This window comes from Canis aureus, chromosome 21, assembly GCF_053574225.1.
Source record: "Canis aureus isolate CA01 chromosome 21, VMU_Caureus_v.1.0, whole genome shotgun sequence".
Lineage (NCBI taxonomy): Eukaryota > Metazoa > Chordata > Mammalia > Carnivora > Canidae > Canis > Canis aureus.
The window spans coordinates 46,814,000-46,833,726 of NC_135631.1; the positions used below are offsets into that span (position 1 = coordinate 46,814,000).

General features: G+C 36.9%; 1 protein-coding gene and 1 pseudogene across 2 annotated transcripts in view; both read left to right on the top strand.

Annotated features, from left to right (window-relative positions):
* The window catches only part of SUGCT (succinyl-CoA:glutarate-CoA transferase), a 712,850-nt gene that overhangs the window by 212,957 nt on the left and 480,166 nt on the right, over positions 1-19,727 (top strand). The gene's annotated exons all lie outside the window — the stretch shown is intronic.
* Positions 9,807-10,418, top strand: LOC144293134 (E3 ubiquitin-protein ligase RNF13 pseudogene; annotated as a pseudogene).

The window sequence follows — 19,727 nt, forward strand, 5'->3', positions numbered from 1 at the left end:
CTGCATTTTAAAAATAATGGATTATTAAAAATCCGTTATTAAGAGATTTCAGTCTTTTCCATCTTAACAGACTGGGTGGCTCAGTCTGTTAAGTGTAGACCTCTTGATTTTGGCTCAGATCATGATCTCAGGGTCATAAGCTTGAGCCCTGGGACTGGCTCTGCATTGAGTATGGAGCCTGCTTAAAATTCTCTCTCTCCTTCTCCCTCTGCCTGCCCAATATACTCTCTCTCATTTAGAAAAACGCCAAAATTGTTATTTTACTTCCTTAAGAGTATAAGATTTAACTAAGGCAAAGATATTTATTTTCAATGTCTCTTAGATTTCTCCTGTTACATCCACTTACCTCCATCTCTGCTGCCACTACTCTGGTCCATCATCCCTCAGAATACTGCAGATTCTCATTGTTTCCTTCTTTCCATTTCACTCTTGCCTCAAAAGCATTGAAGATCTAGGTTTATTTATTTATTTAAGATTGTACTTATTTGACAGAGAGAGAATGTGTGAAAGAGCACAGGTAGAGGGAGCAGCAGAGGGAGAGGGAGAAGCAGACGCTCCACTTAGCAGGGAGCCCGACTTGGGGCTTGATCCCAGGACCCTAAGATCCTAACCTGAGACAAAGGTTGACTCTTAACCCACTGAGCCACCCAGGTGTCCCAAAGACCCAGCTTTTAACTTGGCCTTCCTGGCTTGCATGATCTGTCCTTGCTTCCCTGCCCACACTCACCTCCCGCCATTCTCTTCCATCTTTACTGTACTCCATGTAAACTGCTTGCTTTCGTTTCTTCACGTGAGTCACTTTTCTTTCAGCCTCTAAGGCCTTTCTTCTTGGCATTTTTTTCCCATCTCCCTGGAACATTGCTGCCTCCTCTCTTTGCCTCATAAACTTCTACTAATCATTTAGTCACCTCCTTAGGAAATCTTCCTTGACCACATTCTCCTGCTTCCTGCCCCTGCCTACTGAGTCAAATTTCCCTTTATGAGACTTTATATATGTATAATTTTTTGTGACTATTTGTGTAATATTTATTAACTGTCTTAATGGATCATAAATACAGTAAGGGCAAGGGCTGGATCTCTTTGGCTTATTCTTGTATTCCCCTCATAGAGCACATTGGCACATAGATTCTCAGTATAATATTGTCTTGAGAAAAATGAATGAATAAATAAGTGAATGGATCTGTTGTCCTTGACTGCTTGTATTCTGAGTTCTGTGTTCTTTCTTATTCTCTCTTGACTGGATGCTTTTCTTCCACTGAGCTGATGTTTTGATGGCATAGAGTTGTCACCTTTGTCTGCAGTTGTTGGAAGTTCAGACTTGAAGGACAGAGTATATTCATTGGCTACATATCTATAGTTGATGTTAATATTGATTCTAATTTACCACTACCCAGAAGTAGGCAGTTACAATATTGAAGAAACTCCATTTTCCTATAAGGTATGGATCCCCCAATTTGCGGATTTTCAGAATCATCTGGAGACCTTTTCAAAATGTAAATTCCTCTTAATGGAAGATTTATGGGGCTTTGAACCCTAGCTGCTCCTCGCTACGTATATATTTCTTCTAATTCTGCCCAACCTAAAGGATCAAGAGTAATTTTTCCCTCTGTATGAAGTAATGCTTGCTTTATATGTAGCTGGGGCTACAGGAAGAAATCTACCTAGGGATCCTCACCTGCAGGGGTTCTTTTCACCATGTTAGGATGGGTATAGAGGGTAAAATCAGGAAGAGAAAGAGAGATGTGGACCAAGGAGGTGGGGATATACCTAAAGGTTAGCTGTGGTTATCTCAGTTTTAAAATTTGGGGTGATTTTCATTTTTTCTTTTGCTTCTCAGTGTTTTCTAAACATCTCTACAACTTATGAATATTTTTCATAAGAAAACAGTGTTTTTATAAAGGGCCTCAGCTATAACTTGCATCTGTGCAAAAATGTGAACCCAACTTGCTTTAAACCAACAAATAACAAGCTCAGTTTTAATTTATCAAGCATCTGTCTTGTGTTAAAGACTTCGTCTTAAGTAACTCTGAATAACATTGTGCAACATATATCATTACTATTGTTTTACAGATGGATAAACTGATGCTCAGAGAAGTGACATGACTTGCCCAGAGACTTTTGTAACAAGTGGCACAGAGCTAGATAGTCCCAACTCAAAAGACCATAAATGTTTCTTCTGTGCTAATTGTTTTATTATTATGAACATTCCTAACGAATGCCAGAAAAGAAGAATCCATTTTGACCAAGTTCTCAGCATGACTTATTCAATTTGCATTGTCTCTCTCTCTCTCTCTCTCTTTCTCATTGCATTTACTGCTTTGACTTGTTATTTTGATTTCTCCTACAGCTTGTGAGCGCATAGGCAGTAAGCAGTGATGCTAATGAGGAAAGAGAAGGAAAGGTTACTGTACAAAAAAAGTCAGTTATTAAGCTTCAGGAATGCAGGTGTGGGGTCAGATGAAGGCAAGGCATGATTTCCTAGGCACTTCAAGTTTCTAAAATAGTTTTTAAAATGTAGATAATGAATTCATTATATTTTGTTTTCTCCTACTAACTGAGTATGTTTGGGAACTTGGCAAAATATTACACATTGTTTAAAAACATTACCAAGAAGTCTCAACTATGCACCAGAAATACATTAAATTTAATATTTTTAGAAGATATTTTCTTATTAGACTTTTGGTATTGTTTCTTAGTACCTTAATCATCACTGCTCAGCGATAACTTTCAGCATTGTACTTATATTCAAAAAGATTATTAACAAAACTTCCATTTTATTTCCTGAGGTATGGGAAGAAAAGAATCTTTTTTGATTTTCTCCTCCCTAATTTAAAAATCATGTTCACAGGAAATTCTTTTTAATTCTTTTAAATAAACAGGAAATGTAATTATTTGCTTGAGGGTGTATATATATGTGTGTGTGTGTGTGTGTGTGTGTGTTAAAAATAGTATAGGTTGAAGGGTACAGTGTTTTTTTTTTTTTTTTTAAATCAGGATTATGTAACATGCTTCAAATGAGATCCAGGGTTGTGTGTGTGTTTTTGACATGGTCTTACTGGTTTGAGGGTTTTTTTTTTTAAGTTTTGTTTTTGAATTTTATTTTTCTGAGTATCTTCCTGTTTTCTTATAAGTCCAGCAGTGGAATAAGAGTTGAAAAGCTGGCAGATTCACATGGAGACAGTTTTTGTTAACATCATCTGTCAGGTGTCTATTTCTTTCTTATTAGTCATCTGGAATTTTGAAGACAATGAGGCCATTGCAAAATGTACTGCAGATCATAGACCTTACATCTTTAATTAATTAGTGTTCCAAAGCACTGTGCAATTGATTAATAAAATTGGCTGTTGGAATATACTGAATGGTTAATTCCTTTTGTATTTTTGTCTTATTTCCACACCAAATACATTAATCTGATTTTAAGAGCTTTTTCTACATTATTTACCATTTGTATGGGATATCTTTCATAGTTTTGCTTTTTCTGATTTTTCTGGTACATATATGTTTGATGGATATAGATTTTTCTCAACTGAAAAACACCATTCAAATGTTATTTTCATTCTTAACAGAATTAATTTTTGATGTCAATGGAAAAAAACCTGTAAAATTATTCAGGCAACTAAACCAACATCTATATAAATTTTGAAAGAGAAACTTAAAGATTGTAGGGAATGGTTTCTAAGAAAAAAGGATATTCCATGAAGAATGCTTATTTACAAGAAAAGGTACTATTTGTTGTAAAACACAGCAATAAATGTAACTATAAGGAGCAGATACATCATTAATCAAATAAGTGTGAAAGATTCAATGCAAGTGACCTAGGTATGCTGTCCTCTAAGAATTTGTAATCTCAAATCCATATTGATTTTTCATAAAAATAAGTTGTAGCACAAATTTATAAAGACAGAAAGGATTATTAGTTTGCAAAAGCCAACTCTAAAAATAAACATTTATACTGTTTATAAAATTCACATCATGTGGTGTAATTGTATGTATGTCATAGCAGTAATTATTACTAAACAATTTCAGAGCATTCATAGTTGAAAATACTATAAGTGAAACCCAAAGGAGTAAAACTGTGATATTGTGAATTCTTAGATGATGTGATTTGAAGTTAGAAAGTCACATTTTTGTCTCTTTTTACTTTGTATGGAGAAGTTAAATGATTCTAGAAATAACAGGTATTTAGAATTGTTAAGAATTCACTAGATCAGTGAAAGATAACCCTAAAGTTTTATAGATTTTAACCCTGAAGAGCATTATGAGATTTTAAAATGACTTTTAAGTTTATAATACCCTCAAAATCTGAGGATATTAATTTTGGATGTGAGAATTGCTCATTGGGAGAGCATGTATTAATACAAGGAAGTCCTCAAATTTAAATTAGGAAGATACTGAGTGTCTGTGGATGTCTGTCTATATGTGTGTATTACTGATTGTCCTTGATATTGGAAGTCGAATGCAAATTTATTTTTGTAAATAACAGCAGAGACAGACAAGTGAGTTATCTATGATTGATTCATTCTGTTTGTGACAAATCACTTTTGAAAAGTATTTTCAGGGGTTTTGGCAAGATAGCTGAGTTTTAATAGGAATGAGTCAATGACAGGAGTAATAGAAATCTGTGAGGATGTTTCAAATATTCTGTAGATAAGAAGTATGTGGAAGTTGAATTCATTATCAAGGAGTTCACATAGGTAGGTACAAAATAGTTATATTAATTTTCCTTTTCTGGTCTGCAGTTTATTGGTATATATATCCAGGTTTCCTTTTGTATCTGGTCAAATACAAAAATGTTCTGGTACATTTAAAAAAAATTATTTTTTGTTGTGAAGTAGGACTTGAAGTTCTGAGTGAAGCATCTGAGTTACATTAGAAATGAACGGAGCTACTGTATAAACCATAAGACAAAGTATTAATAAAATGTGTCGAGTACTTTGTAGGGCAAGTATTTATACAGGGAAAGATTCAGGAAAGAAGGATAAAGAAGGATATTAATCTAGCCCTGAACAAAAGCTATTTCTGGCCTGAGAATGGAGAAATTCAGCAATTACAGTTTGAATTAATGTTTATATGGTGATTTTTGGATGTATTTTCTGATTCAACCTTCAAAGTGATCAAAGAGAAGAGGTTGAGGTGGGGGTTGTTACCTTATTTTGCACATGAGGAAATTGAGGGTCAGAGATAATTGCCTTAAATTATAGGTGAGCAAGTGAGTTTATTTTTTTTTAAAGATTTATTTACCTATTCATGAGAGAGGCGGAGACATAGGCAGAGGATGAAGCAGGCTCCATGCAGGGAGCCTGATGTGGGACTTGAATCTGGGACTCCAGGATCATGCCCTGGGCTGAAGGCAGACACTTAACTGCTGAGCCACTCAGGCATCCCGAGCAAGTGAGTTTATTAATTCAAGTCTTCTGGCTTCATATTCTTTACTTTTTCTTTCTATCAAGTGGAGAGAGAGGCAAAGTATTAGTCCATATTAAGGGAATCAGCACACATTTTATGGGAGAGGCTATGCCTGACAGCCTTATAGGAAGGGCAAAATCTAGACATGTGGAACTAAGGAATGTCACAAACTGCATGAGTGGTCCTTTAACTGGATTCTTTGAATACACAGTCCTGAGTTAAATGAATCCATGAACAAGAACATGGAGGAAAACGTGAGGGGGATCATAGAGAGGAATTGCATTTGGCCTGGAGCTTGGGTTTTTATCCAGGGGACTTTGGTAGAAAGTTGTTAAGGACCAGATTATAGATACTATTTGTCCCTCTACATCCCCCAACTGCCCCACCTCTTCCATGAAATCTAGGTTGGATAAGTTGGCCGCAGCCTTTAGTGAGTAGGAATTATATTGTAATCTATGAGGCTGAGTTTTTGGAAGGGAGGTCCTGAAATTTCAAGCTTCATTGAGATAGGTCCAATTTCTTGGGACAGCACTAATGGAGACAGGGTCACAAAGCTGTCTTCTGAGCTTGGAAAAGGAAACATGGTAAGTGAGGTAAGGTCCTGAGGATTGCTCTGAACATTGGCTGATGTTACTAATACACTTTTATGGGACACTGGAAGCATGTTGTTTTATTGATAAATTTTTCAAGGGTCAGGAGAAGATACAATCAGGGTTCGTTTTTTGGTTTTGTTTTGTTTGGGTTTTTTTGCATATGTCTAAGATTGTTTCCTGGAATACCTAATTAAGACAAGTCCTTTTGTTTGGATACTTTGTGGGAGCTTGTTGCTTCTTTTCTTCCGAAGAACTTTTGAGTCTTTAGAGGAGAAATAAGGTTATGAGAAATTACCTATGTATAACTGTATTTATATCTATATTTGGATTTTGAAATCATGGGCTTCTTTTCCACCTCAGGGCTCTTGCACATGCTTTATTTCCTGCATGTAATATTCTTCTTCAGTGGAGCAGATGGAGCTGATTTGTTTTTACCCTTTAAGTTCTTTACCTATTAGCACAACTATCCCTTCTTTGAGAGATTATCTCTGACTTATCTAAAAAGTAAGTTCCTATCTTCCTATCTAAGCCCTATCTAAAAACTGAGTTCCTTCCACCTTTGTTCCTGTCTTTATATTTTGTTAATTTTCACCACAGCATTAATTAATTTATAATTATTTTATCTACTTACATATTTGTAGTACCATACTCTCAGAGTAATGTACTCCATAGTATCCTCAGAGAATGTAAATTTTGTAAGGACAGGGGTTATGATTCAGAATCTAGTTCCAGAACAGAATGGATCCTCACATAAGTATTTGCAAATGAATAAACAGTTGGAATATAATTGGAAAAAATACATGGGTATTGATAAGAGAATGTACCAGATTCCCATGTCAGATGGAGGATGTGTAAGCTGTTTCTCCAGTGTGTATTGTAACAAGAATTTAATGTATAATAGCAACAGGGGATCTATATATGCATGATATATATGATGAAATATATATATATGATGAAAAATTCATACTGCTAAAGTAGAATGTTGACTAACTCTTTAAAAAATTATATAATAAATTTTTGCGGGTAGAAAGTTTAAATGATAGAAAAGGCTGTAAAGCGAAAGTAAAACTTTTCCTTCCCCCAATTGCATTTTCAGTTAATCACTATTAATACATTCTTACATGTATTTCTAGAAATTTTATATGGTATTTTTCATTGGTTTTATTTATTTTTCTAGATAGTTAACTAGCTATCTAAGTGTTATCTAAACCATTTTGATTATAATAGAAATAGCGTTCTGCTGTTTGCAATTTTCACTTAATATACCTTGGATATTTTTTAACTTGAACCAGTAAAATCTTGCTTAGGGGGTCCGTGGTGGCTCAGCCAGTTAGGCAATTGACTCTTGGTTTTGTCTTGAGTCATGATCTCAGGATCGTGGGATCAAGCCCCCTGAGGGTTCTATGTTCAGTGCAGAGTCTGCTTGTTCCTCTCTCTCTGCCCCTCCCCCAGCTTCCACATGTACTCTCTCTCTCAAATAAATATTTAAAATCTTTAAAAAATCTAGTTCATATATTTATAGTCACTTCATTTTAATATTATATAAAACTTTGTTTCTATAGCTCCATTTTCTCTTCATTTTGCTGTGTTTTTCATACAAATTTTGTGCATATAATTGTATATCCATTAACATGGGCTTATGATTATCGCTTTATGTATCCAGATGCCTTTTACACCAGGAGAAAGAATGAGTTACAAATGAAGATACATTTATACCGCCTTTTATATTTGCTTATGTAGTTGACTTACTGGTATTCCTTGTTAATTTTTTTTATTTTGTTTATTTTTTTAAAATTTTGTTTATTTATCATAAGACACACACCCACCCACACACACACACACACAGAGAGAGAGAGAGAGAGAGAGAGAGAGAGAGAGACAGGCAGAGACACAGGCAGAGGGAGAAGTAGGCTCCACACAGGGAGCCCGATATGGGACTCAATCCCGGGACTTTAGGATCACACCCTAGGCCAAAGGCAGGAGCTCAACTGCTAAGCCACCCAGGTGTCCCGGTATTCCTTGTTTCTTTATACGCGTTTGAATTACTGCCTAATGTTCTGTCATTTCAGTTTGGAGAACTCTTTAGGCTTTTCGGTGGGCAAGTTTGTTTCCAATGAATTTTCTCATTTTTTATCTTAAGTTGTCTTTAATATTTGAAGGATAGTTTTGCCCAACATAGGATTCTTGCGGTTGACATTTTACTTTCTTTTAGCACTTCACACAGGTCATCCCACTAACTTCTGGCCCCCATGGTTTCTTAGGAGAAACCAGCTGTTAATCTTACTTAGGATCTCTTCATGTGATCAGTCTTGTCTCTCTTACTACATTCAAGATTCTCTGTCTTTATCTTTTGATTGTTTCATCATGATGTGTCTAGGTGTGGAACGCTTGATTTATCCAACTTGGAGTTCACAGCTCTTCTTGGCTGTGTAGGTGGGTTTTTAAAACATTTTCATCAAATATAGGATATTTTTGGCTATTAATTCCTTAAATTTATCTTGTTTTCATCATCTCTTTTTGTCTCTTCTTCCATCTCCTTTTCTTTCTCTCTTCTCTCTCTCTTCCCCCTCCTTTTCCTTTTTGATTCCCATTATGCCTGTATTGGTACACTTGATTGTGTTCCACAGGCCTCTGAGGGTTTTTAAAATTTTTTTTTCATTCTTTTCTCTTTCTGTTACTCAGATTGGGTAATCTGAATTGACCTATCTTCAACTTCACTTTCTTCTATCAGCTCAAATCTGCTAGTGAGCTCTTCTAAGTGCATTTTTAATTTATATTATTGTACTTTTCAACTCCAGAATTTCTGCTTGGTTCTTTTTATAATTTCACCTTATTTATTGATATTCTTTATTTGGTGAGACATTGCCCGTATGCTTTAGTTCACAACACATGGTTTCATTTCATTCCTTGAAGATATTTTATGTAGCTGATTTAAAATTTTTGTAGTGGGCTGAGTGGTGGCTTCCATGATGTATTTCATGTCCTAATCCTCGGAGTCTGCCTTACATGGTAGAGGAGTAATTTATGGTAAAATATGTGATTAATTTAAGGATCTTGGGAAGTGGAGATTATCATGGGTTATCTGGGTTGGCTCTAAATGTAATCACATGCATCTTTCTAAGAGATAGGGAGGGAAAGTTTTGAGATACACAAAATAGGAGAAAGCAATGTGAAGATGGAGGGATTAGAGTGAGATAGCCTCAAGCCAAGGAATGCTGGCAATCATCAGAAGGTGGAAGAGACCAGGAAAGGAATCTTCCCTAGAGATTCTAGACGGAATGCCAGCACCTCAGATTTCCAGCTTCTGAGCTCCAGAACTATATGAGAATAAATTTACATTGTTTAAACCCACCAGGTTCATGATAATGTGTTATGGCAGCCTTGGGAAACTAATAAAGTCTGTCAAGTAAGTCCAATGTCTGGTCATCCTCAGGAACAGTTTCTGTAGACTGCTCTTTTCCCTGTTAATGGCCATAAATTTTGTTTCTTTGCATATTTTGTACCTTTTTGTTTTTGTTGAAAATTGCACATTTAATATAATATTATGTCATGGGTTTGACTTTTGCTGAGTCCTGGAGATGACTCGTGTCAGGCCCAGGGTGCTGATGTCGGCATGGCTTCCTGCTGGGTGACTAGGTACTTGCTTTCAGCCTTCAGTCTGCTTGCATCTCTAATAATGCAACCAGGACTCTATCTAAGGCATTAGTGGGTCTCCATCCTTCCCATCTGGATCTCAGCCTGGACACCATGCAGAAGGGATGAGGTTTATCCTTGCTCCATCAGCTAGTCTGGTGATTTTACAGTAAGATGCTGCTCTTCGTAGTGATGCTCATGCTCATGCTGTCGGCCACACAAATATGTGGCATATTGACTGTCCAGCTCTTCGTATTCTTAAACCTACTACCTGTAGAATCAGGCATTTTAGCATGTAATTTTGAAAGTGCATCTCAGACATTTGATGACCTTCCAGTAAGATTTGGTTATAGACTTCCAGCTGAAAGTTTAAGGGGTTTTTTGATTAACTCAAAACCAGAGAATGCCTATGAACCCACAGGGCCTCCACCACTGAAGACGATTCATCTGGCACTTTCATTGTGTTAGTTAGAAGACTTTTGTGTAATTTTGATGTAGAGGTTTTAAAAGCACCAAGAGCAGGATACAAAGCCGCCATAGTTCACAATTCTGATGACCTCAATAGCGTGGCACCCGGCGACTTTAATGTGCTAAATAAAGTGGACATTCCATGTGTTTTATGGGGGAGTTATCAGCTAATGCCCTGAAAGATGAATTCACATTGAAAAAAGGGGCCACATCATCTTAGTTCTAGAATTCAGTGTGTCTCTGGACATTTACTACCTAAATCCCCTTTTTATTGCAATGTGTATCTGCCTTGTCTTGATTGTCCTTTTCATAAAGTAGGTAATTAATGTTAAATATATTTTAGAAAATAGTATGGATGGTTCTAAAAATCATTGTATTGAATGAGAGGAGCCTTACATAAAGAAGTATATATGAATCCATTTATTGGATTTATTTGTTGTGTCTGGAAAAGGTGAAGATGATCTAGGTAGGAAAATCAGAACAGTGATTGCTTCTAGGGGGCTGGGATAGGACAGGGTGAGGGATTTACTGAGAAGAGTATGAGGGAACTTTTTTTGGGTAAGTCATATTATGTATCTTGAGAGAAGTTGCACAAATTTCTGTGTAAAATTTTGTGCATTTCATTGTATAGAAATTTTACCTAAGGGGAAAAAACTGTAAAAAATATTAAATTCTAAGCAATGATACATATGCTAGAGTATTTGGGGGGACATATACTGACTATCTGCAACTTACTTTGAGATGCACTGTAAAAAATGAAGAGAAAAAGAGGTGTTCTGATGGGTAGATAGAGGGATGGATAGGTAGGTGATAAAAATGCAGTATAATGTTAATTGTAGATCTAGGTAGTGGATATATGGGTATTATAAAATTTCTTCAGCTCTTCTCTGTATTTGAAATTTTTCATGTTACAATGTAAATTAGGGGGATCCCTGGGTGGCTCAGCGGTTTAGCACCTGCCTTTGGTCCAGGGCATGATCCTGGAGTCCCGGGATTGAGTCCCACGTCAGGCTCCTGGCATGGAGCCTGCTTCTCCCTCCTCCTGTGACTCTGCCTCTCTCTCTCTCTCTCTATCATAAATAAATAAATCTTTTTAAAAAATGTAAATTAGGACTCCTGGGTGGCTCAGCGGTTTAGCACCTGCCTTTGGCTCAGGGCTTGATCCCAGAGTCTCGGGATTGAGTCCCACATTGGGCTCCCTGCATGGAGCCTGCTTCTCCCTCTGTCTGTGTCTCTGCCTGTCTCTGTGTGTCTGTCATGAATAACTAAATATAATCTTAAAAAACATGTAAATAAAGAATAGTATGAGGACTTGAAAAAAATTATGTGGCAACTCTGGGAATCAGCTCCTTCTCCTTTCTCGGGATTTGTTGTTGCTATTTGCCTAATGATTTTTCTGAACTAAATCTGTAAAGTCTGTATTCTTTGTTGTGTGTGACCATTGAAGTCTGCTCTGTTGAGAAGAGACTGGTGATCAATTAATGATTGGACAGAGATCTGCATAAATGCCCGGAAGCAGTATGTCTTCCAAGTTTCTATTGAGGGGGTATGTGTGTGCTGGGACCTGTGTCTTTTACACTCAGCCAGGCAGTTGACAGCTCTGCCTTCCTCTCCACTTCCTACTTGCACAGAGCTTCAAGGTCAGTCACAGCTGCTGAGAACGAGGGTCTTCTCAGCTATTTCTGAGCACGTGCACAGCCCTGAACAAGCAAACAGCCCCATACATGTGCATGGGCCTTTTAGATTTCCAGGAATATTTTGGCGCCTTTCAAAGCTCCTTATGGGCATTTCATACCCCAGATTTCCCTTGATAAGTAAGCCTTTTGCTTAGTCTTCTGTTTACCCCAAGTGTTACCCATCAGCAGTGATGTTGACAATTAACAAATGCCCCCAGAGACAAGGCTGTTCACACTGAGAGAACTCTGAGCCAGGTCAGGTAAAAAGAAGCCTTCCAGGAAGGGTACACTTGTCGTGAGGAGCACCGAGCAATGTATACAGTTGTTGAATCACTATCTTGTACACCTGAAACCAATATAACACTGTATATTAACTATACTGGAATAAAAAAAAGCCTTAGTAAAAAAAGAACCCTTCCAAATGGGGTCTTGCAGATAGGTCAAACACTGATCATTTTGTGTTAATGAGGCTTTGAAAGTTCCAACCCCATTCTGTATCCTCTAGTGGCTGCCAGCCTGCTGCTTTTCACTGAGATTGCAGACTACTGATTTTCAAGGCTGCTGTGTAGCTGGAAACCCAGGGATGAGAACAGGTCGAGTTAAAATGCCATTAAGCTCATTGTTCTTACTATGATTCAGCTGTTTTTCTGAAATAAATGCTCTCTGGATTACTGCAAGCCTTCAGTTAATTTTCAGAGTTCTGCAAAAATTGTTATTGACTATTTTTGCCAATGATTTTATTGTTATGTGCTGGAGAGGATTTTGAGGGTCTTTTTTTTTTTTGTTTTTTTTGATGTCACTTCAACATGTGGCTTTTGGGTAAATTGTTTTTATTTATTTATTTTAAATATTTTATTTATTCATGAGAGACACAGAGGCACAGACAAAGGCAGAGGCAGAGGGAGAAGCAGGCTCCATTCCATCCAGGGAGCCTGACGTGGGACTTGATCCCGGGTCTCCAGCATCACACCCTGGGCTGAAGGCGCTGCTAAACCACTGAGCCCCCCGGGCTGCCCGGGTAAAGTGTTTTTAAGGATGGAGGGGAGGGGACTTCACAATAGTTTTGCCTCATGACTTCACTATATAGTTTTAGCATGATTTCTTTTTAAATAAACCCCTATTTCTTCTTTGAGGTGATGGAGAGTATGCAGCTTGCCACCTAAATGGTGACCAGCAAAATGACACATCCTTTGAGTCACAGCTTGTTGTATTTATGTTTTTTTTTCCCTCCTCCTATTCCTACTGGCTTTTGCTTTGGGTTGCATCTCAACCCCTAGATTCTACTTCATTCCGAATTGGGGGATATCAGTAAGAATTTTCAGAACTTTCTCGATTCAGTTTCTCGTCTCTACAATGCTTCTTGACAATAATGAAGGGAGCTGAAGGTTGATATCATAAATCTTCACACTGTTGTCTCTGATGGCACTTATCAAAATTTGTAGTGTGGTTCCTGTCATCCTCCATTTGACTGACTCACATTTTGATTCTTTTTCCTTTTTGTATTTATTGTTAGGTTTTGGGGGTAGAGGTTCAGTGATTCAGTTTCTTCTTTGTACTTATTTTCTGAAAGGATGCAGAATTATTTACTTTGAAGTTAATAGTAGGGGCACCTGGGTGGCTCAGTGGTTGAGTGTCTACCTTTGGCTCAGGTCATGATCCTGTGGTCCTGAGATCGAGTTCTGCATCAAGCTTTCCGCAGGGAGCCTGCTTCTCCCTCTGCCTGTGTCTCTGCCTCTCTGTGTCTCATGAAAAATAAATAAAATCTTAATTTTTTTTTAAACCAAATAGTAAATGTCAAGTGGAAATTTTGGTTTTAAAAAGTAAGTGTGTGGCCCTTTCTGGTTGTAGTTTATAAGGCCAGTTGCTTACTGCCAGTCACATCTAGTTTGTGCTAATGAGGCAATGCCATGTCCGTGTAGGATGTCTTAATATTTATTCTCAATAGGAGGATGATAGTGGAACATGTTGAAAAAAATGAGAGACAGAATCCATTTTGTTTTAATTTTTTAAATTCAAGTCATTTGATTCTTTAAGAGTCAACTTCATTCTTAAAATTAATAGTATTCTGCAGGTCTGTATGACCCTGAATGTGGCTGGATATAATACAGAAATAATAGAAATAATAGTAGTAGTAGTAATAGTAGCAATGGGAAACTTTTGATAATGTATACATTGTATTTTTAGTTCAGTTCTGCAGGAATGTTATAAGGCAGTTGTATTTCTTTTGTTTGTTTGCCCAAGTCTTACAGTATGTTTTCTTTTGTTCACATGGCTAAAATATCAAAATGTGAATGTCATCTTCACAAAGTTCATGTTCTTTTAAATTCCAATTCCTTGTAGAAAACATCTACAAAGCATTACCAGTTTTGCTTTTGTAAAAAACAAAACAAACAACCCCCTCCCCACAAGAAACCCCCAACTTTGTTCAGGAAAAATTATGAAATTCAGTAATTTCTAAATCAGTGTGATGAGGTTATTCCCATATCTCAGGAGATACCCTAGACCCAATGGTGTTGTGCTAGTGTGGATGTAATGAAACTCAATACATTAAGGATTATATTGGCAAGTCCATAATATGTCATTCCCCTGTCTCTCTCACTGTACCAGATATCCTAATTATTAAAAAATCACAGACATACAAAAATTCCATCAAGCCAGATAACTACATAACATCTGGAAGAATGGTTTTGGTTAAGGAACCAAATAATGAGCGGTCTTTTTTTTATGTCAATCATTTGTGCTTATATTTATTTTATACTTTTTTCTTTGGACAGTTATTTTATTTATTTTTTAAAGATTTACTCATTCATTTTAGAAAGAGACAACGAGCATGCATATGAGTGGGGCAGAGCAGAGGCAGAGGCAGTGTGAGAAGGAGAGAAGTAGACTCCCCGCTAAGCAAGGAGCCTGTGGACAGGGCTCCACATCTCAGGATCCTGAGATCATGACTTGAGCTGAAACCAAGAGTTGGTCACTTAACTGACTGAGGCACCCAGGTGTCCCTGGACAGTTATTTTAGTTGATGAACTTATTCATGCAACATATCATGCAAGTGCTGCTGATATTTTATACAGACCTGGAATAAATATAGTTCATGCCATCAAGGGTGAAATGCTGGTCTGTATAACCCTAGACGTTTCTTGAGTCTGGTAATTAAGACAGGGATTCTTATTTAATAGTGGTGTGATTATTTTTCAAAAAACATCTAAGATGTTTGAAAATATAAGCCCAGCTCTATTATGTATTTATTTTCGTATGTCCTTGGGTAGCCTGTTTCAAGAGTTTTAATGGGCATGTGACTTTATCTGATAGACTGAATATGTTTTTCAGGACCTTGCATAATCTAGCGACTCTCAGAATTATGTTGTCACAAATAGAATTTTATTTCTTGTAGGCTTACTCTTCACATGTTTATACTCTTCATATATTTATGATTTAAAAAGTGAAGAGCTATTTTAAGGTGGAAGGAAGTGAGCTTAGCTCATCTTATGTTGTCCCTTGAGAGAACATCACTCTCAAGGATTTGGCACTTCCACTTCTACTTTATTGGATAGGAAGAGGTCATGGGTTACTAGTTTCAGTCAATTTCTCCATTTTATGGAAAAGAATACTCCCCAAGTGTGTAGAAAGGAGCACGTGAAAAAAAGATACAAAGCTTTGGCTTTATGTCTAAAGATCATACCTTTAACTCATAATTATAGTGCTAACGATAATGGCTTACATGGGCCTGGTGAGGAATAAAGTGTTACAGCTTTTTAAATCTACTATGTTTGTGTTAATTCAAATATATCAATGAGATAAAGAAACCATTAAGTTTCAAATGTTTATATCAAGTTAAGCATATCAAAGTTTATTTCCTACTGCTTTGATTAGCTGTATCCTTATGACAAGTTGTAGTCTTTCCTTATTATTCACATAAAAGATTTGCATTTATAAAAGATGATTTCACTGATACTTCATTTACTAATTAAATATGTTTAATTTTTATATTTTGATTTGAAAATCAAATATTAAATTGTGGCTATTTACAAAGAAACATTTTTGTTTTTTTCTCTTCATAAGAGGGGGTTTAGGTTTACTTTCTGTATCACATATAGAATCTCTAAATTGATGTTTTATTTAACTAATGATCTGAGAAAACACATGTAATGAGTTGTTTATAGATATATTTTAAATAGAGAAAAATACAGAGAAAAATAGCAAAAAGCTGAAGTAAAACAAAAGAGAATTTAATTTAGATTTCATGGTTAGAAATGTCTGAGACCACATTCTTTGAATATATAATCTTTAATGAAATGTCAAATTAGATGCTTTGAAAACTACATTAACTCTTTGAAGTTGTGTCAGCTTGCTTTTGTCCATTATCTTTGGAGAGCATTTAAGTGCTGAAATATACATGGTTATATAAGTTACAAAGAAAACTACTGAAAAAAATACTTCTGCTTTGTAAGATGTCATATTCTAAGACAGATTGCACTCATTTATTCATTTTAATGAGTATAGAGGGGATAAATGGGGATAGACTTTAATTAAATAATACAGAAATGAATAAAAATCATCAGTATCTTAAGTCCTGCAAAGTGGAGATTTATAGTGCTGTGAGAACATTATGTAGAGATTTGATGTAGTCATGGTCATCAGGGAAATTTCTCTGTGAAAGTGATGATGAGTTGAGCTCTGAAAAAACACTGAGAGTTCCTAGGCCAAGGGTAAGGAGAATCGTATTTCCTCTGCTTGGAATTTTTTTACATATTTTGTACTATATAATATATTGACACGTTAGGATTGGCCTCAGAGAGCAGCCCTAGTTCATGTCCTTTTTCAGACAAGGAAACTAGAACCCATGGAGGTTAGGCAAGATTCATGGCTACTTCAGAGAAAAATTGAACTAGGATTTATGATTTATGATTAATGACCTTTCTATTAAGCCAGGTTCAAGACATAAGAATAACAGAACAAAGATGCACTTAACTTCTTGTTCATTCATTTATTTACTCAACTTATAAAGCACCACTGTGTGGAAGACTCTGTGCTGCTTGCTGTGAAAGATACAGAAGTGAATAATATGTGGCATTTGCCTTGAGGGAACTTCTCATCTAGTAGGGAATATAAAACAATATCTGAATTTATGGAGTAAAGTGATATATGTCAACAGAAAAATATATATATATAAAATATGGGAATTAAGATGAGGAAAGAATTACGTCCATTTGGAATGAGTTTGTGAAGGCTTCCTGGAGGGAATGATAATTGAGCTGGGCTCAAGCATGAAAATAAAGGGCATTTGATGCAAAATGAACTGCATGAGCAAAGAAGATTGTCAGGACATCAGCAGGTAGTTCTCTTTAGATGATACTAAAATGGGTCAAGGGAGAGATAGTGGAAAATAAATTTAGAACATGAGTTGAGGCTTGATTGTGGATAAACACTAAGATAAAGGAGGGCCATTATTAAAAAGGGTTCTAAACTAATCATAACTGTAGTCAATGCTAAGGGCACTGGGTAGAAGAAAAAGAAAGATTGAATGTGTAGGTGCATTAAGGGGTGCTGGGGATACAAAGATGAATACATGCAATTTAAGAATGGAAGTAAGTATGATGTGGGAAACATGGAGAAAACCAGGTATGAGAGAGTCATGCCTAGGTTCGGGAGATAGCCATTAGTTCTCCTGTGAAGAGTTTTCAAAGGCTTTGATAGTTAAGTGGAGTTTCAGTTGTTCATCTCTGCTCTTATTTTGTCTCTTTGGACCACTGGTTCTCTATAAGTCAATCTCAATCCAGCAGTTGTCAATGGAGCCCTATTAAACAGGTGTTACCACTATGCCATGCTTCCTTTAGCTCACAAGGCTGCCCTGGATCCTTCAATTATTCATCCACCAAAGGTGTATTGAGAGCCTACTATGTGCCAGACACTGTGATTAGGTGTTGAGAGTAGTGGTAGACGATGATGGATACTTTTCCTGTCCTCAAGGGTCTTGTGTCTGGAAGTTTAAATGGTGTGATTAGAGTTAATGATTGGGGAAGGGTACTGGAAAGTATAGAAGATAAAGCCAAGGCTCTTTTCAATGATCAGTAACATTTTAGGGAAATTGAAAATAAACCTCTTAGGTCATATTTTAGTTGTCAGTGCTAGAGTCTTTGATGGCCACTAGGAAAAAAATCCATATTAATTCTGAGATGCATGAACTCTCTTCACTCTGTGAGGGGTAAAGAAAGAAGGAGGACTCTTAGGTGGGAGCATGGCCTTACAGTCCAACTGTCCTGGCTGGATCTCAGTCAGTACTTAGTTGCTGGGTGACCTGGTATAAGCAACTTAATGTCACTGCCCTCAGTTTCTTCAGCTGTAAAATGAGGAAAATTATATGTACCTCTTAGTCAGACTTCAGTGAGATGAGTATTTGAAGCATACTGCCTTGTATATATGAAGTGTTCATGAGCGACATCTTTTTAAAAAGATGCAGTGCTTGTAAGCTATTGGTATCTAACTAGTGCCTTCATCTGCATGTAGTATTTGGATGCCATCTCCACTGATGACTGCTCTTGGGCATTCTGAACTTTTGCTGCTTCTCCCAGATGCCAAAGGGATTGTGTTGCCCCCTCCTTCTTTTTGTAGTGAAGGTATGAAGATTAATTTTACCATATAGTATTTTTTTTCACTCTTAGAGAAGATGCTACATCAATAGTGTTTTATTCCTTTCCTCAAATTTAGTTTTCTACAGAAGTTGAAAGTGCTTCTTGTCTTTTTCTAATCCTATTTTTTAAAAAAAATGCATATGGCTATTTACAGCTTTTAAGGTGATGAGTGGACATTTCTTATGAAACTAGTAATTTGTGTCACTTTATAAAGCATTGCCCAAGTCCTTTCTTGCCAATCTTCTTGTGACATGTAACAATTGTTAGGTGGGATGGATGCGTATACAGATGCTTAACCAGATTTTATTGATTATAAATAAAATAGCTTAAAAATAAAACTTTAAAAATATAGTCACTGCTGCCATTTTCATAAGAAATTCAGAATAAAGAAATATGGGGTGTTCTCTTAGGGACAGGAACATGGCTTGGTTCCCTCTTCATTGTGTTTGGACATAGATGCAATCTGGAAAGCCATTTTCAGAACTGTTACAGTACCAAATATAGCACAAAAGAAATGTTCAGAAGATAGGGCGAAAGCTGACCATGCTTCCAGAAAGGCCTTGACATTTATACTCTTAAAAATGAAGTAGCTATAGGACATATCAATTCTCTCAGTAAGCTCCAGTGTGTAAGAAATGCTACGTTACTTATTTCTTTTAAGTAAACCTGCATCCAACTCTGAACTCCCATCCCACTAGCTTGGAGGGAATTCAGTTTAAGTCAAAGAGCTAAAGAGTCCCTCCCTCACAGAGTTATGGGGTCTCGATCCTGAGGGTGTTGCACAGAACAGTGTTCAAGGGTGATCCTTGGTCTTTTAGTCCAAATTAGTTTTCACTTTGATGCCCATTGTCCACCAGTTTCTCTCAACAGGGTGCACTGGTATTTTGTCCTGTGCACACTGTAGGATATTTTTGGCATCCACGACTCTCACTCGTTTTGACAACAAAAGCTGTCCCCCCCTTTCCAGAGCCCCTGATGTACCTCCCTAACCAATCCCTTGGGATTTGATGGTGTTGTGGCTACTATGTCACCCAGCACGTGGGGACCTAGTGGGTTCTGGTGCTCTGAATGGAATCTTGTGTGGCCACTTTGGTGTCATTTCCTATGGAGGCCCAACCTCTTTCCGAGAAGCTGTAGACCCCTTTACTAAAGATCCCAGACTTCCAACTCTTCATTAAGCTTGGGACAATATTTTTATTCCTCTTGCTCTTGTGCCACACCTGTCCCCACCTTTATCTGTTACTCTCACACAGAGTGTATTAGCTTTGTTGTTGTTGTTGTTGTTTCTATAGCACAAGGCTTTTGGAAAACTCTGGCAA